This window comes from Euprymna scolopes, chromosome 18, assembly GCF_053919585.1.
Source record: "Euprymna scolopes isolate OS-2025 chromosome 18, ASM5391958v1, whole genome shotgun sequence".
Classification (NCBI taxonomy): Eukaryota; Metazoa; Mollusca; class Cephalopoda; order Sepiida; family Sepiolidae; genus Euprymna; species Euprymna scolopes.
Window position 1 is genome coordinate 26,286,894 of NC_136499.1, and position 18,382 is coordinate 26,305,275.

General features: G+C 31.9%; 1 protein-coding gene and 1 long non-coding RNA gene across 3 annotated transcripts in view; one reads left to right on the forward strand and one right to left on the reverse strand.

The window, feature by feature from the left end:
- The first annotated feature begins 3,750 nt into the window (after positions 1-3,750).
- The window catches only part of LOC145297545 (2-acylglycerol O-acyltransferase 1-like), a 31,398-nt gene continuing 16,766 nt past the window's right edge, over positions 3,751-18,382 (forward strand). The window contains exon 1 of one of the 2 annotated variants that reach the window (XM_080143513.1): positions 3,751-3,970. The gene's annotated coding sequence lies outside the window, so the exon portion shown is untranslated. Of the gene's footprint in view, positions 3,971-13,225; positions 13,511-18,382 lie in introns of those variants that run through there. The other variant, XM_080143512.1, reaches the window with a different exon arrangement.
- LOC145297546 (uncharacterized) overlaps positions 4,653-18,382 on the reverse strand; it is a 41,097-nt gene continuing 27,367 nt past the window's right edge. Inside the window, exon 2 of the long non-coding RNA XR_013870267.1 lies at positions 4,653-4,741. This is a non-coding gene — a long non-coding RNA (uncharacterized LOC145297546). The remainder of the gene's footprint in view (positions 4,742-18,382) is intronic.

Here is an 18,382-nt window from a genome sequence, read left to right on the forward strand (position 1 = left end):
GCCACTAAATCTCCTTGTCACTCATTCACTGACAACATATTTATTAGAGAGGAAACTGCCAGAATGTTGAGGGAAGGCATAATAGAGCCCTCTATATCTCCTTGGTGAGCCCAAGTTTTAGTAACCTCTAACAAGAATAAAAAAAAAAAAAGAATGGTGGTCGACTACAGCGACACCATAAATAGATTTACAGAACTGGATGCCTATCCCATGCCGAACATTAATAAAATGATTGATGACATAGCTCGATACAACATTTTTACAACACTCGATCTGAAGTCTGCTTACCATCAAACCCCAATTAGTCATGCCGATCGGAAATACACAGCATTTGAAGTAAATGGAAAACTTTACCAATTTACGTGTATCCCTTTTGGCGTCACTAACGGAGTAAGTGCCTTTCAAAGATGTATTGATGGCATTATAGAAAGAGAAAAATTAATAGACACTTTTATGTATGTAGACAATGTCACAATGTGCGGAAAGGATCAAAAATAGCATGACTTTTATAATAAAGGTTTTATAATGTAGCGAAAAGATACAACATCACGCTCAACCAAAGTAAGAGCATCATTTCTGCTACTTCTATCACACTTCTTGGTTACACAATCATGAACAATCAAATTGCTCCTGATTACCTGAGGTTAAAATCACTCCTTGTAATGCCATCGCCTCTAAATTTCCGGTCACAAAAACGAATAATTGGTATGTTCTCTTACTATAGTAAATTCATTTGAAACTTTTCTGATAAGATGCTGCCTCTCAACCATAACAAGGAGTTTCCACTGCCCCCGTCTATTCTAAATTCTCTTCAGACTTAAGAAATGCTACTCTTATAACTGTTGACTCGGATAAAGAATTTGTAGTAGAAACTGATGCCAGTAATTACTGCATTGCTGCTACTCCAAACCAACAGGGTAGACTTGTTGCATTCTTTTCTCGGACACTAAACCCGAATGAGATTAGACATCATGCTGTCGAAAAAGAAGCTGCTGCGATTGTCGAAGCTCTCCGAAAGTGGTGACATTTCCTACTCGGGAGACATTTCAAAGTTATTACAGATCAAAAGAGCATCAGTTTTATGTTCGATAATAAGAGGAAATCTAAAATTAAAAATGATAAGATATGTCGTTGGCGGATCGAACTGTCACAATTCAAATTCAGTATTGTTTACCGTCCAGAAACGGAAAATACAGTTGCTGACACATTTTCTCACATCTCTGCATTAACGCACACTTTGCAAGACCTCTGTGACTTACACTATGCCATCCTGGTGTCACGCGACTCAACCACTTCATCAGGACAAGAAACCTTCCTTTCTCTTTAGAACAAATTAAAAATATAACAGACTTGTGCTTCTCCTGACAGTATCTGAAACCTAAATTTGCCAGTTGAAACAAAGGAACACTCATATAGGCTATACTACCTTTCCAGCGATTAAACATCGACTTTAAAGGCCCTTTACCTACTTCTGTGCGTCATAACAAATACTTACTCACTATAATTGATGAATATACTCACTTTCACTTTACCTTCCCCTATATGACTAGCAAAACCGTGATCCACTGCCTAAACCAACTATTTTCAATTTTTGGTATGTCCGATATGATACACACTGACCGGGCTGCCGACTTCCTTGCAGGAGAAATCAAAGATTACTTACGTGGCAAAGTTATCGCCACCTCTAAAACAAGTAGATACCACCCTAAGGGTAATCAGCAAGTTGAGAAACTCAATGGAACTTTATGGAAGGCCATCCAAACGACCTTACACTCTAGCAACATGAAACTGCCCCATTGGGAAGATATACTACCAAACGCTCTCCATTCAATTAGATTGTTACTATGCACTGCCACTAATACAACTCGTCATGACAGAACGTTCAAATATAGTCGTAAATCTGTAGGGGACTAGGATATATAAATACCCCAATCCCGTTACAAAAGAATAATGAAACGAATGGGAATTGAAGGAAACAAAGACTCAATTAATGGATAAGATAAACGTCGTTTATTTGCTGTTGAAAGAAATGAACGTTTTAGTTATAACATGTCCGCGCGTATGTAACCAATGTTCGTTGCAGGACTGGTGTTGTAGCAAGAAAAGGAAATGTGTTTTCATCTCAAGTTCGAGTCATTATTGTTTGTTCACACGTGGAAAGAGAAATAAATGTTGTAGGAAAATTGAGAATGGTAGTCCAGCGTGTAGACAAAGAAGAGGATATTAGAGTTGTCATCAGTTAGTAGTCAGCTACGCGAAGGTGTTCTTAGGGAACAGTAATAGATAGAGAAAGAGTGAGAATGTATACATACAGTTTGTTAACTCGTGCCCCATACATAGTCGCAGGGGTGTTGATGCGCGCGAGCGTGCGCCTTCCGAAGGGGAGGCGGTTGGTTAGCCCAACCTCTCTAGTCGAGAGCTAGTCCTAAAAAGAGAATTAGAAACAGCTTGTCTCCTTGTTTTATACTCGTTTCCAGAGTGTATTTTGCGCATGTGTATTTCCTTAGAAAGCGGAAGTGACGTCGTCCATGTGTGTGTTTGTGTTCGCATGTGTGAGTACATGTGTATACGTAGGCATGTGTGTATATACACGTGAATGTGAGTGTATGTATGTGAACGTGAATATGTGTACATGTGTGGACGTGGGCGCTTATATTTGTGTGCGCGTATGTATATGACAGCTTGAAATATGAATGTGTGGTTTGTGTGAGACTTGAAAAAGGCTTGTACAAATCTTCCTCCGGAACTTCTGTTCCTACTTGGGCGAAACCAGGCCCAATATATGTCAGAAACCATACTAAGTCTAGTAAGCTCGACCCTCCGATAACCCCTGCTACCCTATTAGACATCAACCCCTACTATGCTCATGTACGACTACGCTCTGGTGCGGAAACTACTGTCAATGTGTGAGACCTCAAATCAAGAAGACCAACACAATGAAAACAATCCTGCGAGCCCTGAAGCCCCTAAAGAACCGCCAACTGACAAAAACAATACCTACGTGAAGGAGAAGAATCCCGTACCTGATACTGAAAATATCCATGCTCCCCAAGATGTGAACGCTGAGGACCAACATCCTTGTGAGTCAGTGCAGAGATCGTCCAGAATGCGACGTTTTCCAAGTAAATATAAGGACTTCTTAACCTAGTACTGAACAGATTAAATTTTACTTCTGTAATTCCATACTTAATTATTGTTGAAGGGGAAAATGTTAGAATAAATTACTTTGACTCTTCCGGAAATAAAGGATCATAGTTATTAAGGATTCCGCCATATTGATTTCTCGAAAACACATGTATACTTTTAAGTTGATAAAACGTTTACGAAAGGCATTCCTGTTTATTCTCCTTTTATCTCGACTTATCATTTCAACAAAATAAACTTTTTTTTTTATTTTGAAATGTCTGTTGTTTTTATTTCTTATATTTATTTTATAAAAACTTTCTCAACAAAACCAAAAAAAATTGTATTTAAAAAAAAACAAAAAAAAAACGCATTTATTTTCGATTCAGTCCTGAAATTGTATTTGTCTGTTCCTGCTACGCACTTTCCCTATGTCCCAACTGAAAACCAAAACAGTGATTCCGTCCTAGTAGTGCACAAGCGCCAATAACTTTTGTGTATTTACATATTTTCCAAAAAAAACTTCCGTATCTCATAAATACCCTTTCAACATAGTTTTTACCTACGTGGATATCGTTGGATAGGTTAACTAGTACACTCACTCGCATGCGCGCACAAGACCAGAAGAAGAAGAAAAAAAGAGAGTCTATCGGTCATACGTGATAGTCGGACCAATATAGTTTGTACTTTGGACTTGATTGTAAAACTCTTAATTTGAATACAATAAAAAAAAAAAAAAAAAAAAAAAAAAACGTTTAAAAGGTCACCTATATCATTTCTCAAAAAACAGTTGCGTAGCAGAAAATGTGCGCTTAAAAGGATGTCTCTTTCTTGATGTGCCTGCATTGTAAGTACAATTTAGCATGTTATTGCCTATTTAAGGTACCCATTTGTGTCGGATCATCGATTATGTAATATTATACTAAAGCTGAGTAAATCAACGTTTGCTTGTTTGTTTGTCCCCCCCCCCATATAGTTCAATAACACAAACTACATACTAAAATATAGTTTAGTTCTGGGATTGAGCCATGTTTAAATTGTTCTAAATTAGCTGTAATTTATAACTGAACAAGACCCCCCCCTCTCTCTCTCTCCTCCCTCTCTTAGCTATCTATTTATTTCATTCGCCCCCCCCCCCGTCTATATTGATCCAAATACGTACATACATGTGACAGAAAATATCAAGTAGTTTTATTTTTCTAAAGAAAATCATTTTAAAGCAATTTAAAAATTTTTTAAACGTCCCCCTCCTCATATTAACAATGGCTTTCTAAAATCTCGTAAGAATGAAATATTTGGATTTATCTCCCTTGTTCTTTCAGCCTGTTTTCAAAATGACGTCGCGAGACAGTCGCTCCTCGATTAGCTATAAATTTTCATTTTCTTATTTAAAAATAAAACTACGCGATCAATTTACGTGGATTTTGGAATATGGTATTTTTTTTCTTCACAGGTACGTATATCATAGAGATTTTTCTTTACATTTTTTTTTTAATTTGAAATTCTGGACAAAACAACTGTAACTAACATTTAAAGCTCCCACATTTTTATTTTTATATTTTACATTTAAATCTTCAATTTCTTTAGTACTATTTTCGGTGCAAATCCAGAGTTCAACCTGAAAAAATAAAATAAAATAAAATAAAAAAAACTCCAGATAAATATTTATGATTGCACGGAACGAAAATGTCATATTCCAAAACTTACGAAATTTGATTTAATTTATTACTAAGAAAATCAGGTATTGTCCAAAATTAGTGCTCGGAAAAATCAAACTATCTGAAGTGGATACGGTTGATTATAGAACGGAACGGAGTTAAGACACGAAACCCGAAACCATATATTTATTTTAAAAAAATCCTTTAGTTTTAAAACTTCTTGTGTTATCACGAAAAAAAAAATGTTTTAAAAACAAAAAGAAGGAAAAAAACCCCACTTCTTATATTATCCAATAACAAAAAATCTTTTAAAAAAATTAATTTAGGTTTAACACTTATTTTACGACGAAACAAACAAAAAAAATAATTATGTAAATTATTAAATAAAACTTTATAATATATTACATAAATTATATGTTATAAAGTCTCTTTAATATATTATTTTTTTTTATTTTAGTTTCCTTGTTTATTAAAAAAAAAAATTTAGTTTTAACTTAAAGTTAAAACTAAATTTTTTTTTTTTAATAAAATATTTGTTTTATTATTTGATAATACAAGAAGAGTTTTTTGCTGTTGTTGTTGTTTAAAAGTAATTTTTTTATTTCTTGATAATACAAGAAGTATTTTTTAAAATAAATATATGGTTTCGTTTTCGTGTCGTGACTCCGTTCCGTTCCGTATTCACTTCTGGTAGCTTGATTTTTCCGAGCACTCATCTTGGACATTACCGAAAATCAAATTTGATGAAAAAGCGATATGTTGCGTTTTAATCCGCCATGTTTAATAAATAAAGGACAACTCAATTCGAACTACTGAGATCAACATCAGTCTTATAATGATTACGATTTACTATTAAAATCGAAAAAAAAAAAAGATTTATACCTGATCAATTTACGTGATTTTTTTTTTTTTTTTTTTTTTTTTTTTTTTTTTTTTTTTTTAGAATGACATTTTCGTTCTGTGACGGGTACATACATACATCATAAACATTTTGGTACTTGTACAGTTTAATCAAGACATTAAAAAAAAAAAAAAAAAATGAAAATATCGAAAAAAAAAAAAGTTATATTGTATCCGTTATGGAATGAAGTTCTCCGAAAAAAAAAATTCATTTAATTTGATCAAGTAGTTTTTTTTTTTTTTTTTTTTTTTTTTTTTTTTTTTTTACAGCGAAAAAACAATGTTTTATAATACCGACCAAAAGATAGCCATGTTTCGATTTTTAGGAAGAAAAGCTAGTACTCAAGATGGGGAGGGTGTGTCGGCGCTTTAGCCCGAGTTATCTCCCCATGGCGTGTTCTAAAAATCCAAACATGGCTGCCCCCAGCGCGTTCATAAAAACATTTTTCCGCTGTAAAAAAAAAAACAAAACTACTCGATCAAATTAAGTGAACTTTTTTCGGAGAACTTCAGTCCAAAACGGATACGTACAATATAACTTTGGGGAAGGGGGTATTTTCATTTTTTTTTTTTTTTGATTAAACGGTACAGTGTAAGTACCAAGCTTTTTGTGTATTATTTTAAAGGATCAAGTAAAGAATAGATAACCCGTAGCAGACGACGCCGCCTGGCGGTGCCAGGCGCACAATTCAACTAACACCGGTGATTCGACCTTGACATTGGCACAAGCACATGGCGTCGGTTGTTTGTAAACACGTCAAATAGCAAACATGCTCGAATATTCGCCAGCAATTTTTTAAAAAATATATTTACAAACTTTTGAAGATAAACCTTAGAATAATAATTATGTTTCGCGGATTTTTGTGCTAAAGATTGATTTTTATGTAAAGTGTTTTATAATTCTTTTTTTTTTCTGTGTGTTTTTTTAATACAATTCAGTATTTATTTAATTATTCTTTCTTTAAAACATTAACTTTACCGACAATTAATATATTTTTTTAAATAATATTTTTAAATATTGAATTTTGATTTAATCTCATGATACCATCACGTGATCAATTTATTAAATGACAAAAAAAAAAAAAAAAAAAAAATCCAAAAGTCGAAGAAGCTAAAATTTTACGAGGTATTAAAAGAAATTAATATTTGGACCATTTTGTTTTAAATACTGTAACAAATGGATAAAGCCATTTTCAAAGATGTTGTGTGTCCGTTGATTTCTAGAGACCATCTATCCATAATTGAATGGATGAAACAGCATTTCCTACTTGCAAATGAAATGAATTGTGAATTCTGTAATGTCCGTATGAATTGGACGAAACATTCAATGACATTGGATAAATATGTTTGGAAATGCCAAAATAAAATGTGTCAAAAATATAAAAACAGAACATCTATACGATGCAAGTCATTTTTTTTTTTTTAAATTCTAAGTTATCCTTACAGTCATGGATATTAGCAATATATCTATGGAGTCAAAGAATAAGCCCCCCCCCCAAAAAAAAATGCCATGATGCAACTGAATATTTCGAAACCGACGGCCAAATGACATATAATATGCTGCAATGCTGCATTTCGAGAAATATGTGTGAAATATTTTATCGATAATCCCATATTCTTTACTTGATCCAAATAAAAGTTATAAAAAGATATGTGAATAAAATAATTTTTTTTTTATCTCGATTGTTTATACTTGTGATTTTATTATGCATAAAAAATTGCCTCGGCCTAAAAGGATTTCCCCTTCACTGACCACCGACATACATCGCACTGTAAATAAATATTGAATTGTATTAAAAACGCACAAAAAAGAAATGGCCAAAACCGTATAGAATGAACCTTTTTTTATAAGTTTTATTGAAACAGTTTTTATTTGAACTTAATGGACTGTTTTTTTTTAATTTATTTATTATTTATTAACTGTTTTATTCTTTTTTATCACACAAAAATAGAACTTTTATAATGAAATATATATTATGGACTGTTTTTCAAACATCGAAATTTTAAAATTAAAGTTTTATTTAAAAAAAAAAAAAAAGACGAGGTGTTTTTTCTTTTCGAGATATTTTTTTTCACCATTTATTACTTTGAAATTTTATTCAACAATGAAATGATAAAAAAAACAACTTTTCGTTAAATATATTTTTAAAAAATTATTATAAAATATCTATAAAGTCTATTTTTATGTCTGTAAAAGTTTGTTGAAAGTTCAAATAAAGTTTATAATTTAATTGAAAAAAAAAAACCTCGTCTTTTTTTTTTTTTTTTTTTTTTTAAATAAAACTAACTTTAATTTTAAAATTTCGAAACAGTCCATAATATATGTCATTATAAAAGTTCTATTTTTGTTTGATAAAAAGAATAAAATAGTTATTAAAAAGTTCTGTAAATATATTAAACACGCACTCAGAAAGACACCCATTTATTGAAATATCTTTCATTTTTAAATCTTGCTCGCGAATATTCGTAAAAATGTAATATTTAAAAATATTATTTTGAGAATATATTAATTGTCGCTGAAGTTAATGTTTTAAAGAATAAATATTGAATTGTCTTAAAAACGCACAGAACCACCCAAAACACGGTACATACAAATCAATCTTGGTCGCAAAAATCCAAAATAGAAAGAGACACCCGTTTATTTAAATATCTTTTATTTAAATACGTTCGTTTTGTTACTTATTTTAAAAAATTGTTTTGTAAATATATACTTTTTCTTTTAAATCTTCAAAGGTTTTGTAAATATATTTTTAAAAAAATGCTGGTGAATATTCGAGCATGTTTGCTATTTGACGTGTTTAAAAACAACCGACGCCATGTGCTTGTGCCAATGTCAAGGTCGAATCACCGGTGTTAGTTGAATTGTGCGCCTGGCACCGCCAGGCGGCGGCGTCTGCTACGGGGTATCTATTCTTTACTTGATCCATTTTAAAAATTAGATTGAACTTTAGAATTGCACTTTATTTTCGACTGAGACCTGCGTTCATTTTTATTTTTTCATCTCTTTCTAAAGATGGTCACTGAGTTTATATAATTATCTGACGTATGTTGTCCTTAAATGAATGTAAAAATTTTTTTTTCACTCTTAAAAGACGCAAAACCTATTAAAACAAACTTCGGAAATGTACGGTGGCGTCATCGAATGGAATTGTAACGCCATCGGATTTGGACGAATAATTTAAATGCAATAAAAACGCGCGCGCACACACACACACACACACACACACACACACACACACACACACACACACTCTCTCTCTCTCTCTCTCTCTCTCTCTCTCTCTCTCTCTCTCTCTCTCTCTCTCTGTGTGGAAAAATAACTTTGATTGCCTTTGATAAATCTTGACAATTTTTCCATTTCCTGCGATGGGTAAAATCAAGTTCCATCCGTCTATGTTTGCATTCTTCGTCAGCTGATCGTTATACTTCACAATGAATGCCTTGAGAAAGTCCTTTGTAGACCGAGAAAACCCCAGTTACTGTTTTTTTTTTTTGTTTGTTTTTTGTTTTTTTTTTAATTACAATCTATTAAAATCCAATGTTTCTGAACATTTTTCCCCAGAAAGAGAAAACCCTGAATTTAATCATATTAAACGGTAATTCTTTTTGGGACACCAAAAAAGTACGCCAGTATGCCAAATTTCATTCCGCCCTAAAATAACTTTCTACAAAAAAAAAAAAAACCAACTTATTTTTGCATTTTTATCTAGCGAATAAAACATAAAATTACATGGTAAAAAAACACGTTTATTATTAAAAAAAAAAAAAAAAAATCAAAGTTATGCAACGGAATGAAGTTGTTTTTTTTGTTTTTTTCTTAAATGAAACTGACTTGTTTTGATAAAATTGTGTGTGTGGCGTACCGCTGAAATATTTTCTCTAAAGAATAAAATTGAATAAGATTTATTTTTACAATAATCTTTATACATTTATCTAGACAATAAACATAAAATTATATATGAAAAATCACGTTTATTATTTTTTAAAAATCAAACTTATACAACGGAACTGAAGGTTTTTTTTCTTAAACGAAACTGACTTGTTTTGATAAAATTGTGTGTGGCGTTAGGTGTATCAGAATTTCGGGGGAATTTTTGACACCCCTAACACGAAACTGTGAATAAAATATTAAAAAACTCGTAATTTCTCTTTTAAAAGTGGGTTGTTTATTTTCTTTATGGAATATACTTCCAAAATAAACTATGAAAGTTGTTTAAAAAATAATAAAAATATTATTTTTTATTGTTTAAAAAACAGTGTTTACAAAGTGCCGGCACGCCTTCATGCAGCCATTTTTATTTTTTTTACGTAATGAAATCAGTTGAATTTTACGAGTTCATTTTTTTTTCAATTTTTAAACTTTAAAAATCTATCAAAATTTTTCTATTGATTCTATTTTTACGATATTTTCAGGGTCAATGTGAAATTTTATGCTCTTTCCAATAAACCGAATATAATATTTTAGACAAACGTTTTGTTTAAATTCACCCCCCCCCATTTTGAAATGTCTATTAAAAATTTAATAATTAATTTATGTACTAAAGTTTTATATATCATAAATTGAAGATAAAAGATCAATAAATAATATATTCTAATTTAAAACAACAAAAAAGATGTGTTTTTTGGAAATTTACCTGTAAAGTCCAAAGTGTAAAACCTTTTTTTTTTTAAACCACGTTGATTTTTTTTTTAATTGGAAGCCTATGTTCTGCATATATTGTCCAGTAAGTAATGGACGATAACGACAATTTTTTCTATTTCATTCAATGTTTCCTTTTTTTAGATATTTAAAAAAAAAAATTCACTCAACAAAAAAGAATGTCCATCCGTAGGTCAAAACAATAAAAAAAAAAAAACTACTTCCGGTTTTCGATAAAAACGTAAAATTCTTGTCATGGTGCCTTTTTCAAATAGGCGTTTAAAAAATTCTTTTATTTAAAAAATAAATGGATTTTAAAATATAAATATGGATAAATTATTAACAATGAAGAATGGAACTACACATTGATTAGTAATTTTTATAGGTAAGTGATTTTTTGGAATTTATATTGATTTTTTTATAATCGACACAAGTTAAATTTTGTTTATTTTCTTCAAATCTTTTTTTTAGAGAAAACCTATTTTAAATAAACAAATATTGCATAATTTGCTATTAAACCTGTTCTTTTTTTAAATTTGGTCTTTGCTCTTTTAATTGAAAGAAAAATTAGTGTTTGAATTACATTTTTCAAGTAGTTATAAGCTTGGAAATATAGGAGGTCGAATTATTCAATATTTTTTTCACGCATTCGTAAGGTCGGTTTCTGACACACCTAGTGTGGCGTAAAAAAATATTTCAAGGTACACCACACACAATTTTATCAAAATAAGTCAGTTTCGTTTCAGAAGAAAAAAAACAAAAAACACTTCATTCCTGTTGCAGTGTTGCATAAGTTTGTATTTTTTTTTTTTTTAAATAATAAACGTGTTTAAATTTGATGTTCATTCGCTAGATAAATGTATAAAGATTCTCGTAAAAATAAACTTTATTCAATTTTATTCTTTAGAAAAAACATTTTAGTGGTACGCCACAGAGATTTATCAAAAAAGTTAGTTTTGTTTTAGGAGCAAAACATCGACTTCAGCTCCGTTGTTAGATTTTTTTAAATAATAAACATGGTTTTCCCTATAAAATTGTATTTTTATTGGTTAGATAAATACTAGATACTGATTATTGTAAAAATAAATTTTATTCATTTTTATTCTTTAGAAAAAATATTTCAGCGATGCGGCATCGTATCGCCGATATGCCACACAGAGATTTATCAAAAAAGTTTTATAATCAAAAACATTGACTTTAGCTCCGTTGTTGGATTTGAAAAATAATAAACGTGTTTTTTTTTCATATGTAATTTTATGCTTTCATGAAAGCGATCAGATCCTCACCATGCAGTCGCGACGTCCAAATCAAGGCTGCTACTTGCTCTACGAAATTGCGGGTGGCAGCCATCTTCATTATTACTCATTCAATGTACTGTTTACACATTTTAATCATGCATTTCTCGAGTTTAGAAGGGTAAAATAAATTAACGTTTTACTCGAAATGACTCATGTAATAATGTTTAAGATAAAAAACACTTTTGTATCAGAATTTTTGTAGGAATTTTTGACACCCCTAACACGAAACTGCGAATAAAATATAAAAAACTCGTAATTTCTCTTTTAAAAGTGGGTTGTTTACTTTCTTTATGGATTATACTTCCAAAATAAACAATTAAAGTTGTATAAAAAGTAACAGAAATATTATTTTTTTTATTTAAAAAAAAAACAGTAATGAAATTAATTGAATTTTACGAGTTCAGTATTTTTCAATTTTTAAACTTAAAAAATCTATCAAAATTTTTCTATTGATTCTATTTTTACGATATTTTCAGCGTCAATGTGAAATTTTATGCTCTTTCCAATAAACCGAATATAATATTTTAGACAAACGTTTTTTTTTTTTAATTCACGCTCCCCCTATTTTGAAATGTCTATTAAAAAGTAAATAATTAATTTATGTACCAAAGTTTTATATATCACAAATTGAAGATAAAAGATCAATAATATATTCTAATTTAAAACAAAAAAAGAATAGTTTTTTGGAAATTTACCTGTAAAGTCCGAAATTTAAAACCTTTTTTTTAAAAAAAACATTGTATTTTTTTTTAATGAAACCTTGGTCCTTGCCCCTTTCATTGAAAAAAAAATTAGGGTTTGAATGACATTTTTCGAGTAGTTATAAGCTTGGGAAGACAGGGGGTCGAATTAATTCACGCGCCCCCCCATTTTGAAATGTCTATTAAAAAGTAAATAATTAATTTATGTACCAAAGTTTTATATATCACAAATTGAAGATAAAAGATCAATAAATAATATATTCTAATTTAAAACAAACAAACAAACAAAAAAAAGAACAGTTTTTTTGGAAATTTACATGTAAAGTCCGAAGTTTAAAACTTTTTTTTTTAACCACGTTGTTTGTATTTTTTTTTTTTTTTTTTAAATGAAACCTTGGTCCTTGCTCCTTTAATTGAAAAAAAATTAGGGTTTGAATTACATTTTTCGAGTAGTTATAAGCTTGGAAAGACAGGGGGTCGAATTATTCAATATTTTTCACGAAATTTCTGACACACGCATTTTTCTCATATCACACACAAATTTTATTTAGTAACATTACCAACACAAACCTTCCACCCCATTTCCATTTTGTCCGTCGCTAATGTTTACCAGTTCTAAATTATTCTGTTAAACAGCCAAGCTCGTTTGCATATTTTAAAACTGGTAAACATTAATCAGAAGTGATTTTTCCAGGCCATTCCATTCATCGCGAAGCATAACGATCAGCTGACAAATAATGTAAACAAAGACGTGCGGAATTTGATGTTAACCGCTCCTATGAATCGAATGAGAATATTTTAAAATATTTCTTTTTACATCTGATTCTCCAACTCAAAGTACGAAATTCTTAAAGTGTCTATTATTATTTTTTTTTACTCGGAATATTTTTCAGAGGGGGGATGTCTCTGGGTTGTCACCGTTACGTCGTGCCGGTCATCAACCTAATTCTACCAAAAAAATGCCATTCCCCTTTTGCTATTTTTAACTTCCCTTCGGTCCTGTTTCGTGTTCGTCGCCAGATAAAATGTCACGTTCGCCTGACAGCAAATCTTCACCGACATGACGACGAAGAAAACTTTCAAACTCGATGACCATATTTTGACTTTTGTTTGCTTCCCAATAATAATAATAATAATTTCCAAACAAATCCGCCTTACTCTCTCGACGACGCAGCTTTCTCTTCGCTTCAGGTAATATTTTTTTATCCTCATTCTTGAGCGACGTTTGTAATAAAAGATCAATTCCTATTTCAGCCACGTCAATTATTTAGCATGAAATAGATTTCGCTCTTGCTCACAAACGACAGTTGGTTAAAATCAGTCCTCGTCCGTCTTTGTTTACATTCTTCGTCAGCTGTCGTTGTGCTTTACGATGAATGCCATGGAAAAGCCCCATGTTTACCATGTTTACGTTTAATTTAATTTTTTAAAACTATATTTACATTGAACTTATATATATATATATATATATATATATATATATATATATATATATATATTTAATGTAATTTTTTTTTTTTTAATTAGATTGGATGTTCCTTAAGTTCTTTTTCGCTACAAGAACTTAGACACGCGTGTCGGAAAGTGGGATTGAGAACGAGAGGTGCACTCTGCTCTGCAAATAAATTGTCCAGCAAGTTTCAATCATGAATGTTCAGTAGATTTTGTTTTATCAACATTCAGTTATATGTGTAGGGACACTTTAGTGATCGTTTCATCAGTAAGTGTTATTCTAAATGGGCTTCAAAGCGTTGCCCAGTCGTAAAATATGCATAAATATTATGTTTTAATTGATGCAAATTTCTTATTTATTATACATAGAAATACCATAGGTATTAAATGTAATATTAAATTCCTTAAAAAAAAACAAAAACAAAATTGGATAGATGCTGAGACATGTGCATGTGAGTATTATGTTTTTTCTAAACACTTCACTTCTTGTAAGTTAAAAAAAAATACTTGAGCTGAGATCGAAACCAAAACTTAGACAGTGAGTCAAGTATCATAATCATTGGACAGACTTGCCACGATCTTTAAAAAGTGTTTTCAAACCTACATATTCTTAACATAAGTAAGCTGTCATGTTTCACGACTGCGCATGCATGGTCATGAAATAGTTGACAAACAGATAAAAATCTGTTGACCCCTCTCAAGTACCAATTTTTCAATTTTGACCCCTTCACAGACCCTTTTTCCAGATGATTTTCCTGATTAAAAAGTTTTCTACATGTCTGAATACCCTATATACCAAATTTAAAGTCCGTAGATCAAAAATTTGTTGAGTATATAGGCTGAGAAGTATCCTCATGCACACACACACACACACACACACACATTCTCACTTTCATAGATATACTAGCAAGGAAACCCGACGTTGCCCGAGATTAAATGATGATCAACAAATATTTCACACTTCTATATTTTTATTGTCACCGAAATCCTTGAAATCGCCTGAGAGGAAGCTTCACATGCCTCCATGCAGTAACTTAGTTCAAAATACATGTTATTCTACATTGCACTGTAGAGAACCTACTGTTTATTTTATAAAATTATTTTATAGAAACTTCTTTCCAGTTAACGAAAAAAAAATTTAGAAATCTACATGCAGAGTTTGAACCTAAAAACCATTTTCCCAGTCTGTTGTTCTATCATTGTTGCTAAGCGACGACATGGAAAAAATGGCTTTACCGATGATATTTAAAATAAGTTTCTATTATCATTGGGGGGTTTTCTGACACAAAACTTAACAAAGGTCACTCCCAGACTTATACACTAAAGTTCTGTAAATTTTAAAGAAAATCTGTTCAGCCATTTTGGAGTCTATAAGGAACAAACACACACACACACACACACACACACACAAGGTTGTATTTATATAATTGTAGAGATAGATTTTGCATGGCATATTTAGGTCTACTTATTATTTAATGGCAATAAAACAAAGTTCATTTTCAAGTTCAATGTAAACAAGTTATTATTGAACCGTCCTCTTAAATAATCAAATCCAAGTCAATTTCCACCATTACCAATCATCACTGAGATGTTTACTCCTTATCCTTAAGTAACTTCTGGGTCTTGATAAGTGGTTACCTCTTAGTAAAAAAAAATGTTTTTTTATTTGTTTAAATTTTAATTATTTATTTCAGATAAAAAAGGGTGCATCCTAAAAAATAATGAATAAACTTTGGATAAGTCATAGCATTATGAATGCCAGTGTGTTTTATAATTTATCTACTTATGTCACTGACTTTTTATTTCCCTAAAGATTATATTGTAACTTTGCATTTTCAATTGACAATTCCGCTTCCTTTTTTTTTTTTTTTTTTTTTTTTTTCCAGAGAATAACGTTTGTCTTCTGCTAAATCAGCTATTCTCATTTTGGGGGCGTATGGGATCTTTAATATATATTCATTGGTTTATATCAAATTTGATTGGATTGAAGGAAGGATTGTGACTTTTACAGGGTGGAACAATAAAATTGTCGCCCTAGAAAAGATATGATTCACATTTCTGTTTGATGAAAATTGGTTTTCTTTTTTTGTTGCAGACCATCCGCTAGTCGACCAGTTGTGTACAAATCCCAAGAGCGATAGGAGACTTGTATCATGTCTGAAAGTGACACAATGTTCAATGAACGAGTTTGGAGATGCGCCGCTGTATGACCCACACTCTCTACTGATCCAAGTTATTACAACAGGACCATTGCCAACACCATCAAAATACATCGCTGGATTATCATGAATAATAGGGACGTGCTTAAGGTAACGAAAACAAAGTTTTGGGCTATGGTTATGGTCTTTGGTGTGGTTTCAAATGAGGGCCACCTCACATCTTCGAAGTCGGCTTGAAAGTCAACACCAAAGTGTATCTGGACGTGCTGAAGTGTGTTGTGATCCCCTGGTGCAATCAAGTGGTCGCTAGCAGACCCTGGGTGTGGCAGCAGGACTCAGCGCTGGCCCACAAGTCCGAAGAGACCCAGGCTTTGCTTCAGGAAGATTGCTGCGACTTTGTACCCTGAACTCGATGGACTATATCTTTTGGTCATACATCAAGAACATCACCAACATAACCTCCCACAACACCAAAGCCAGCCTGATCGCTGAGTATTCACCGGCGCTTGTAGAAAAAGCATGCTCCCAGTTCCAGACCCATATCGAGGCGGTGATTGAAACTAAAGGCGGCTACATTACATAAATGTCATCTCTACTACATAATCAAGTTACCTGAATTGATTTTTTAAATAAAAGTTTTAAAATAAATCTATAGTGTTGTTTTCTTTAGCGCGACAATTTTATATCGTTCCACCTTGTATTAAACGATTTCATGGGGTAGATTTTTGGATTGCATTGTAAGGTGGGAGTCATCACAAGGGAAGAAAGACGAAAGAAAAAAATTATCACACGTGACAGCATGGTCCCGAACAATTTCATCCATGCGACCTGACACGATCCTGAACAACTCCATTAATTCAAACTTGAACACCAACGATTCAACACGATACGTTAGCAGAGCAACCTCAGCAGTTACTCTTCAAATGCCTCTTATATCGGCTTTTTATAGCCCTCGGATGAACTCATTTTCACCATAGGTAGTCCTAACAAAGACATTGGCACACAATTCTTGAGCACTTCTGCACATGATCATCACATCAAAGAATCTATGATGCAAAATTCTCTCACAAAATTTGTTTATATTTTTGTACTTTGAAAATGCTTGCATTTGTTTTGTTTGTAAGATCTTCAATTGTATCCACATAAAAATCCACTACATTTAGAAAAAAATATCAAAACATTTGCATAAATTTTGTTGTTGGGGGGAGGGGTTCATACCCATCAAGGATGCGTTCTTGACAATCAGTTCAACAGTGGATTTGTTGCTGTCAGCTTAAAGTGTGGTTATGTGCAGTCCTAGGCGGTTCACCCTTCTAGGCTTTACCATCTCTCTGAGAAGTGGGGTTAGGTTATTGTTAATTGTTTGGGTCACCCCTACCGGAAAATGCTGATGGGGCTGCTCAGTCATTTTTCTATGCCAGAGTGCACTTATCTTAATGTGTTGGCTTTTTAAAACACCTGAGTTTTTTCACATCATCAAATATTTTTTTATGATGTTTGGTTTGGTTGTTTTTTTTTATGGCATATCAACCCTTTATTTAATGCCAATTCTAGTAATCTTGGAAAAAAAAAGTATTTTTTAACTTCTTTATAACTTCAAATATTTATTCCTGCTGTTCAGTTTGGTTGTTTTGTAGAAGAAAATTGTTGCTTTTGACTTTACAGAACATGATTGAGTTTTGCAAAAGGGAAAGGAAAATAAACAATGGTGTCATTGTTTAGTATATTTTAGGTCAGAAAACCAGGATCTTCAGACAGGCTGATCTGGTAGTTCCAGATTCTTCAGAGGAGATAAATAAATACATTAGTTTTCTCAAACAATTCTTATTGTTTGTGCCGTTGTTCGGTTTTCAAGGATATGAACTCTTTTCCAAATCAAGTCATTTTGGTCACAAATCTTTAAAATGTTATGTGCATACCACCAATGGCTGCAGTTTCGTGTCATATCCATCACAGATCCTATTTAACCTATACAAGAACCAAAAGATGAAGTACTGTTGCCACATCTGGGGAGGAGCTGCTCAGAGAACCCTTTCCTGTCTTGACATTGTACAAAATTGGCTTCGAAATCTAGTGGGCAGTGTACTTTTCTCCTCCTTACTCTATTTCTCACAAGTCTATCGTTGCTCTATCATTATTTTCATGGTAAGTGCTCAATTGAGTTTCAATCTATGGTTCCATTCCCCTGTAAAACATTCACAACAAACGCTCGACTAGCTACAACCATTGTCAACAATTTTCATTATTCTCTATCTATGCTTAAAAATAAACGCAAATTTCATGAACAAAATTTCTTTCCTAAAACTGCTTGTCCGTGGAACACAATACCTCAGGGCTGCTTCCCAGCTGAATACAATATGTTCATTTTCAAGCCTAATGTAAACAAGTTCTTATTGAGCCACCTTCTTAAATAATCAAATCCTAGCCAGTTTCCACCAATGCCAATTATCCT